This window comes from Helianthus annuus, chromosome 2 (genome assembly GCF_002127325.2).
Source record: "Helianthus annuus cultivar XRQ/B chromosome 2, HanXRQr2.0-SUNRISE, whole genome shotgun sequence".
NCBI classification, from domain to species: domain Eukaryota; kingdom Viridiplantae; phylum Streptophyta; class Magnoliopsida; order Asterales; family Asteraceae; genus Helianthus; species Helianthus annuus.
In genome coordinates, this window is record NC_035434.2 from 81,769,966 (window position 1) to 81,780,159 (window position 10,194).

The 10,194-nt window shown below is 34.7% G+C and overlaps 1 non-coding gene across 1 annotated transcript; it reads right to left on the minus strand.

Moving 5' to 3' along the window:
• Positions 1 to 2,399: 2,399 nt before the first annotated feature.
• Positions 2,400 to 2,700, minus strand: LOC110904025. Its single transcript, XR_004885385.1, has 2 exons — positions 2,541 to 2,700; positions 2,400 to 2,452 (listed from the first exon to the last, which is right to left on the minus strand). It is a non-coding gene; the product is annotated as an uncharacterized LOC110904025 (transcript).
• Positions 2,701 to 10,194: the final 7,494 nt, after the last annotated feature.

Below are 10,194 nucleotides of genomic sequence, written 5' to 3' on the forward strand. Positions count from 1 at the left end.
ATCTTTGGTATCTCTAACTTTCATTAAAAGATTTACATTAAGTTAGAGATAAACCAAAGGTTTTTCAAAAATGGTTGTTTCCTAACTGGATTAAAACATCATTAAGGTGTCATTAATCATCTTAAATACAAACAACCCACGAAAAACACTCAAAAATCTCTGTCCCTATTCACTATAAATACATCATTCGAAAAACAGAAGAATCCATCTTTAACCCTCAAACCCGAAGCCCTAAAACCCTTTTTCGAAACAAAAACCCAGATTGTCAATGGCTGCTACCAACATCAACACCTCTCCAACTGAACACTCTGTTCCTTTAATCACTGAAGTTGAATATCTTCCATTAAAGATCAACAATGAAGCAATGAATGCTAACATTGAACAATATGATGTGAAGTGTCAAATTCTCATTGAATTTCTGATCAGAAGCCCAATAGCTCATGCTCTTACAAAGATCAGAGAGGTACCAGAAAGACTTCTACAACAAGTTGTGAAAACTCTCACAATATCAAATCAAATGGAGCTGACAGCACATGTGTGGGAAAATATCTTCATTACAATCTCACCAATGAAAATAAGGGAATGCTTGGAACTACCCCTAAAACAAGACTATGAAGAAGCACCAGAAAAAGAAAACATGTTTGAACAACTTGATGTTGTAATGGGCTGCAAGGCAAAGATTTCAAAGATCAATGAATTCAAGAGAAACAAGCTACCTGCCTTCTGGCAAGTGTTAATGGAGATACTGAACAAGTGTTTATCATCAAAGATTGGAGGTACAGATCAGATAAATATGAATATTCTGACAATCATCACTACTAAAAAACATGGCTTTTGTCATGTAATTTTTGGTTACAAAATGGTAGCAATTTCCTTGTTGTCACCAGTTTGTCACCGAAAATACGGTGACAAAAACACCCGTGTCAATTGCCCTAATGCCACCAAATAGCCACCATGTTTATATTTTGCTACCTTATTTTTACCACCACAAAATTGGTCAAAATTATTTGCCACCGCTTCATGTTTGCTACGTTCCGCCTTGTTTGCCACCGAGTTGTGACGTGTTTTCATACCATTTAGCTACTGATATTGCCACCATTTAGCCATCAGTTTTTGCACGTTTTGATACCATTTCGCCACCGGTATTGCCACCATTTAGCCACCGATATTGCCACCATTTAGCCACTATTTTTACACAATTTGCAACCATTTGCTACCGTTTATTTGCTGATTACTAGAATGGTTTGGTTTGGAATATTAGTTTTTAATTCAGATTTTTTTTCTCCTTGCTATTTTCATCAAAATTACATATCAATAAAACTACAAAATAATATAAAAAAGTCTAATAAAATCCAAAAATTATATAAAACATATCGTTTTCAAAAGCATATAATAAATACCAACCAAAACATAAAAATAACTAAAATTATCCTAATAAGATAAACATTTAAACATTCAAAACCAAGTGTTTATAGTCTATCTTCGAACTACAGCTGTTAACATAGCTTCAATTTGTGACATCCTATCAAGCATCTTTTTCTTTTTCAGCCAACAACCCCGCAATAATTCCATTGAACCTTTCTTTTTCTCATCTTTTAAGTTCAACTTTTCAATCTACAAAACAACCAATGAATAGAATCAAGAAATCAGAATTAACGAAAAGTAATAATGGGTCAAGTTGGTTGCAAAGAAAACAAATATCAAATAAATGAGTTACCCGATTAATACGTTTACAACTTGATTTATTACCCGTCAACCTGTTTGACACATTTAGATAAATGAGTTAAGCGGGTTTGTTCAAGTTGAATAATTCAACTTGCCAATCCGTCAACCCGACAATATGTACACCCCTATGCTTAACTATGAAGATCTCCTATCATCCTAGCAAATGTGCAAAAATTGTGTCAGTCCATGATATATGAGGTCAAACATTCCTTATGAATCCATGATCTTTTTTGTCTATGGCCAATGTGAGATTTACTTTGGGTGTTACAAGAGGTGGCACTCATGCCGGGTTTACAGGTTAATAATAAGTCAAAGATTCAAATAAGTAACTAAAGAAAAAAAAAAGCAAGATACCATTTCCATTCAAATACAATTCCATAACTATATACACAAATATATTCTTAAAAGCAAATCTGCACTTGGAACAAAACCAACTTAGTTCCACTTATCTTGATACAAAAAGTTAGTGCAACAAAAAAATTTAAAAACACAGATAAGAATTGTAAATTACTCTACAAGAACGTGAAACTGAAAACTTATCTGTTTGGCAATCTCAGTCTGTCGATGATTCGGACTCAGTGTCATATGTCGTGGAGGTTGAGCTCGTCTCGAGTTGATTACCAATATCACTATCCGATGATCCACACGATCTTTGATCTTCAATTGGTTGTTTGAAGAACCAGTACATTATACTTGCTGTTAATGTCAACATCATCTTCTGGTTTACCTGAAATGTTTTAAAGTGATTTATAAAACCAACCCGCTTTAAGTATTACCAATCAAGAAAAACTATGCTCGTTTTGTGAATACTGTACCTCAATTATGTCTTCAGGAAGCAAAAATATTGAACAGCCCATTTTCCTGGCGATACTGATGATATATGTTGCATTCATTTGTTTCTCTTCATCTGCGTTGAAAATGATCAGTTAGATATAGATTTTTAAAGTTGATAATGAGTGAATGAAAAAGCGTACCAGTCTGCCATTTGGTAACGAGGCACCAGTTAACACTTAACAATCCGAGGCTGCACAGCACTAAGTAGTTCAAGGAAAAATATTCCATCTGATAAACTCTTGTCCTGCAAAAAGGAATCAATTACAATCACGTCCAAATACATTTAATATTTAGAGTAAAATGCCATTTTCGTCCTTGTGGTTTGGATGAAAGTCGCAAAACCGGCCAAACCTCAGGGACGGAATGGCATTTTACTCTAAAATTTAAGACGTATACATGAAAAGATTATACCTTGAAACTTTTCATACAAGTCTGACTTCCCGGGCTCTTGACTTTGGTTTAGCCCAATCTAATATGTCGGAATTAGTGAATTCCTTCCCGAGCGAATAAGATCTCAGGCACTTAAGAAGCTGTAGCATGTTGAATCGCATCAACTGCCGTAAATAAGCTGGAAAGACCATTACATATACTTTCGTCACCAAATATGTATCTAGTTCACTATAATAAAGTTCACTATATAGGTCACCAAATATGTATCTAGTTTCGTTATTTCACTATTAAGTTCGCTATTTAATTTTAAATTCAAAACATAAAATATACTTTGGAAAATGCTTTTTTGATTATTTTACTCATTATTTTTTGAGTAACATGCCATTTTCGTCCTTGAGGTTTAGCCAGTACTTTCGTCCAAAGGTTTGTTTTTCCACATCTGGATCCAAAAGGTTTAAAATCTTGCTATTTTCATCTTGCTCGTTAATTCCATCAATTTTTCTCCGTTAAGTCAGGGGTATTTTCGCCTTTTTATTAACTTAAAAGGGCAATTCGGTCTATTTCACTTTATGTACAAGAATTTAGCATAATGTACAAGTATTCAAAAACAATAAAAATACCCTTGACTTAATTGAGAAAAATGGATGGAGTTAACGAGCCGGGTGAAAATGGCAAGATTTCAAACCTTTAGGATGCAGACACGAAACAAACAAACCTTTGGATGAAAGTCGCAAAACTAGCTGACCCTCAGGGATGAAAATGGCATTTTACTCTTATTTTTTTAATATCAAATTACTATCTCATTTCACAAGACATCTTTGCACATCTCTTTTTGGGTTATATTGTCTACTAATCTAATCAAATCTTGCCAGACATTTACACACCTAATTATTAGTTTATTAGAACTTACAATACATATATATCCAAACACTCTCTCCTATGGTCCATTTTATTATCATTGCTTTATCTAATTCTAACGTATCTTATCACATAATCAAATTTAAAACACATATTAACCCCTTAAATGTGTGTGAGAGAGAGAGAGAGATAGAGAGACTTACAATCCAATGTCAGGCAGATGAAGGATTACAATCATGTATTGCTTCGAGTTCAGATTTCAAAAGTTTTTCTTCAGTGTAGAACGCGTTGTTATGCACATTTGCATCTCCTGGTCCTTCAACTTTAACATCCACCTCAACCACCTGATTGTGGGATTCACCGGGCTTACAGTCAACAGACATATCCATTCTAGCAACAAAGAAGTGTTGATGAACAGGAGCATAGAGTCCAGGTGCAATTGTAGTCCCGTATTTTCTAGAATCACCAGGTTGTAAAGCTCCTAAGTTAAGAATTCCGGTTAGTTTCACCTCCGCTTCTATTTTTCTATCCTGATAAAAGTACCACAAATCAGTAAACATGTAGATAATTCAAATGATTTTACCACAAATCAACATTCTGAACCAATCAAGACTTCTAGTTTGTAACTTACATTCATTTCCTTTTCGACATCTTTTCCCACTTTCGAAACTACATTGCTTGCAAGAACTTTGTACAAGTCATTTTGTTTCATCATAGCAAAGGGCATCATGCTCCCTCCTCTGTTACCTATGTATACTCGCTAATTCGCTATTGCAAATAAGATGATGTTATCATCAAAATCTCACCAGAGACTCCCTATATCCTAATATATCCCAAATTATACAGCACTTACTCCCAAAGCCCTAAATCCATCACCAATAATAACTCTAATTATGTGAGCAAATGAGATTAAAAATGTAAATCTTGTCAGAAACCCCAAATTAATCCAACAAGAACAATAGAAAATCTGACATCGGTTATTGACTTACAATTAAAACCCTAGATACATCTCAAACTGTCATGTTATCTTAATCGGATCTAACATGCTGTGCGATCGTAGTGCTTAACATGTGTATGTAAAGGATGAGTAGAACGAGATCATAATTAACCCTAATGACGTGATTAGGTTATCTAATTGAAAGATAGATCAATGATTATAGTTAAAAGCACAAATTAATATAAATCGCAATAAGAAAAAACCTGACATTTGCTATCTTTCAGAGGACTTCTTCGTCTTGTCGATTGCTGCACACTGCTAACTAAATGACATTGGGGTTAGTGGGAGTTGTTCTAATCCCTTGACTCAAAACCCTAATGATAGGTGGAAAGGCTAAAAACTTCTTTTTTTCTCAAAAATTTGGCCCGCGCTCAATTAGGCCGCCCTGGATAAAAACTTAAAATTTGTTGTTGCTACCATTAAAAACGGTGACAATTTAGTATTTTTATCACGTAGTTTTATATTTCCCACAGATTTGAGACCGAAAATAAACGGTCACAAAATTTATGACCATCTAGCTACCATATCGTAGTAAATATATAAAAATATGCTGACTTTAGATTTATGTGGGAAATGGGTAGCTAATTTGCTACCGTATTATTTTGGTAGCAAATTTTGGTGTCAATTGCTTAGTTTTCTAGTAGTGCATGTTCAGCCTTATAACTGGGTTGAATATTGATTTTGGAACAGAAATATTTAATCTGATCAAAAGATCAATTCTGACTAAACCTGGAAAGATAGATTCACATCTACCATTCCCTAGATTTCTGTCAATCATAATTTCTGATGAATTTTCTGAAAGAAACTTACAAATTCCAAAGTCAAAAATTATGTGGAAAACAGAAATTATGAGACCTTGGAGTGCTGCAGGGAATGGAGCAGTAGGGTGAATCTGATCCTCATCCAGCTGATAAAGATGTGAATATGAGTCCTGTGGCAAAAGAACATCATGCTGAAGTCTCACATATGGGAGAAACGGGTGAACAACACTCCAAACTGAACTTATTTCTTTTTTCTGAGAGTGATTCTGATGAATCAATTCAAGGAATGTATGAAATTTTACATAGAGGTACTGTTTCCACAAAACAAAATGTGAGTCAATCCAAAGACCCATTTTCTGAATCAGATTCTGAGGAGGAAAATGTGGTGGCAACAGGTAGAGATCAGTTTTCCGATCAAGGAAACCTGGATGAGAAAATTAAGAGTTTCTCAACAACTTATGGAGAACTTGAAAAGGTTCAAGGATATGAGGAAAACCAGGACTTGAATTTGTTTCAATTTTCTGGTGAGGGTACAGTGAATTTGGAATCTTCCAATCCTCTTAACCTCAGAACAACGGATAATGTGTTTTCTGCTGGTGTTTGAAGAGGAACATCTGTTGTTTCTCCTATTTACCAAGGACATCAATCTATGTCCCCTAAACAACTTCACAAAGAACTCGAAGATACAACTACAACTAATAAAACAGCTACAGAAAGGATACTTGATCTGATACTGGAAGAAATCAGAAAACAAAAATCAGAGATCAATGTCCTATCAGAAATTGTCAAAACTGAACAGAAACAAACAGAAGATAACACTGCAACTCTTAACAAATTACAAGAGTCATCAGAAAATAGAGAGAGCTCATCAGAATTCAAGAAAGCTCTCAATGAACTACAAGAAATCAAGAGACAGATGGCTGAGGTTGCAACTGCATGAGAAAGCTCAAGTTCAGGAAGAATTCTTAAAGAAATACAGTTCCTCAGAGCCAACAACAGCAGCATGGTTGAAGCTTTTGAGAAACTGTTGGTGGAATTAGCTGCACAAAGAAAACAAGAAGATTAGGAGTTTCAGAAAATGAGGAAACAAGAAGAAACAAATACTTTTCATCTACTAGTGAAAAGATTGCAGTATAATGTTTCGAGTCTAGCAAACGTTGATCTTCATAAACTGAAAACTCCAATTCCACAAGAAATACAAGAAAGAGGATCAGAAATTCCTCAACAAGAACCAGAAAACATTCAGCAAGACCAAACAAAACACACAGAAAAACCAGCAGATCAAAAACAGAAGCAGCCCATGGGTCCACCTCCAGACAAACAAAAGTCACTCATGGGTCCTCCACCAGAAGTCCCAATGCCAGACACTTCAAAGGTCCAAAAGAAAGAAAATGTTCCAGTTCTATCATCTTCTACAGCCATCACAGGAGAAACAGACCTTAGCAAAAGGTTGGATACAAAAGAAAAGAGAAGAATGGAGCATGAAGTAACCTCCTCTCAAAGGCCAAGAAAAATAATGAGAGAAGATTCAGAAGGAAACATCAAAGAATCAATGATGCTGAAAGGTGATTTACACACAATTATGTATCCTGAAGAACATCTAAAGCACTACTATTGGAAAGGTCCAGAAGACAACCCAACAAGGCCACTCTCACCAATGAGTAAAAACATTGTTGAAGAAAGACACAAAGGTAGCTGGGTAATATTGCAAAAACAACTGACAAATCCAATAGTATCTATTGAAAGAATTGATACTTTGACCAGTGGAGGAGGAATACTGGGTAATGAAGGTCAAAATAAGTATACCTTGATCAGAAAAGATAAAAATATACAAAAGGTTACTGATGCAGATCTGGCTGATGATATTCATCCAAAGGACATAGTCAAAATGAAGAATATCATTGATAAAGAAAAAGGGAGTGCAGTTGTGATCAGAAGAGCCCTTGACAGTCTCAAAAGGGTAGGAGCAAAGTTATACAACAGGGCTGCACTAGCAGATTTTGATCTTTGTTTCAGTTTTGAGTATAGCAACAAAGTACAAGTACCTCCTCCAAACACCACAATTCCATCTGAAATTCCCTCTAAACAAGTAAGAACCGGAGCAATCTTTGAAGAACCAGAAATGGGTGTAGTCTTCAACGATGCGAACAACGAGAAAGCTCTATTCAGAATCAATGACATATGCAGGTATTCAAATCAAACTCTAAAATATATAAGAAACTGCATGAATGAGAAACAAGAGCAGCTCAAAAAGAAGGGAAAGCACAATGAACAACTGAGAAAAACCATTGAAGAGTGCATTGAAGACTGGATGGAAGCAAGAGGTTGGTATAAAGAAATATACAAGGAGACTCAAAAGGCAATAGATCACAAGAAAAAGTTGAAGCCAGGGCACAGATACAGAAGTGGAGTAAAGATCAATTAATGATTTGATGAGATTAAAGCTGATGTTTTTGAACAATTCCTTTTGTTTTATTTTCTGTTTTTGAACAATAATTGATTCGACTATGTTTCATGTTTTTGAACTTAGTTGTTTAATTTTCTTTTCTTTCAAGAATTAGTTGAAGTTCGTTTATGTTGAGATAGATATAGATAGTTCATTTTCTTACAATACTTAGGGGGAAACTGTTAGGAAACTTTATTTGTAAGTATTGAAGAAAATCTCAATCAACTGGATCTTTGTAGAGATAAGAGTCCTGAAGATCACGACAAGAAGAAGAAGATCATATGGGACAACCGAAATACACAACATCTACTTTAAAGAAGTACAAGTTGATCAAGAGCTGAATTGGATTATCAGTAAAGGTCACTTCTGATGGATCTGATGATATTTCTGATGAATTATCATCAGTTTCTGACGATTCTGATCATCAAGATTTTTCTGATGATTTGTTCATCAGAAAATCTGATGAAGTGGATTCATCAGAATTCTGATGGAATACCCCACTTGTCTGAAATTGGCTCTATCCTGCCACACTTACCAAAGCAAGTTGACATTATTGGATCTCATGATGAAAAAGGCAACTTGAATGAATAATTCAATGTATATGTCAAATGGCCACTTTTTGCAGGACTTATTGCATGAATAAACTATTGTTTATTCATGCATCCAGCCTTCTATAAATAGAAGGCTCAACCAGGAGAAGATATTTGAGTTTGAAGCTTAGCATTCACATACAAATACCCAAACTCCATTGCTCTTCTCACCCACAGAATTCAAGATTCATTTGTACTAGATAATAATCTTACAATCACCTTGTTAAACTATTTTGTTTTAAAGTGATATAAACTTGATAATTCTGTAGGTCTTGTTTCTTGAAAGTCTGATTTCCATTTCCGCACATCTTTTTCACATCTACTGAAATCACTTGCCATATTACGTGAAAAGAAGTTGTTTAGGCCATACTGGGTCCAACACTAAAGGTACAATTGACACCACACTTTTCCTCAAAACACACAAAGGTCATACTTTATTGGTCCAGATATATGTTGATGACATTATATTTGGATTAACAAATGAAAAATTTTGTAAAAAGTTTCAAAAGTTGATGACCAGCCACTTTGAAATGAGTATGATGGGTGAGTTAACTTTTTTCTTAGGGTTACAAGTTAAACAAAGAATTGATGGAATATTTTTTAGTCAATTAGAATATGTGAAAACAATTCTACAAAAATACTCACCTGAAAACTGCTCTATTTCAAAAACACCCATGGCAATAGGGAACAAATTAGATTCTGATAAAGATGGAATTAGTGTAGATATTAAAACCTATAGAGGGATGATAGGGTCATTGCTATATTTGACTGCAAGCAGATCAGATATCATGTTTGCAACATGCTTTCTGGCCAGATATCAATGTGATCCTAAAGAATCCCTCTTAAAAGCTGTAAAAAGGGTTTTCAAATATCTAAAAGGCATATCAGAACTTGGTCTCTGGTATCCAAAGGATACAAACCTTGATATAATTACATACACAGACGTAGATTATGCAGGGTGCAAGATTGACAGAAAAAGCACATCTGGTGCTTGTCAGATCTTGGGAGAAAAATTGGTATGTTGGGCAAGAAAGAAGCAAAACTGTGTTGCCACATCAATAGCAGAATCAGAATATGTAGCAGCAGCAAGTTGCTGTTCACAAGTGCTGTGGATGCAAACTCAACTGAGGGACTATGGAGTAAATCTGACAAAAATACCAATTCTATGTGATTCAAAGAGTGCAATTGCAATAACAGAAAATCCAATTCATCACTCAAGAACCAAACACATAGATGCCAGATATCACTTCATAAAGATCATGTGGAGAAAGGTAACATAGAAATGTATTTTGTTCCAACTGAAAACCAAATTGTTGATATCTTTACAAAGCCTCTTGATGAAAAGAGACACAACTTTTTGATCAGCAAACTGGGCATGGTTAATTTAAAAGATGAAAATTTTTCAGAAAACAAAGGGATACAAATTGAAAACCTAATTGATGATCATCAAAAGTCTGATAATCAAAGATTAATTAAACAGAGTTCTGATAAAGAAATCCATCAATCTGATGGAACATCAGAAGGTCTGATAAATCATCAATGAATGTGATGATTTAGCAGAAAATCTGAAGAGGTATCAGAAAATCTGATGAA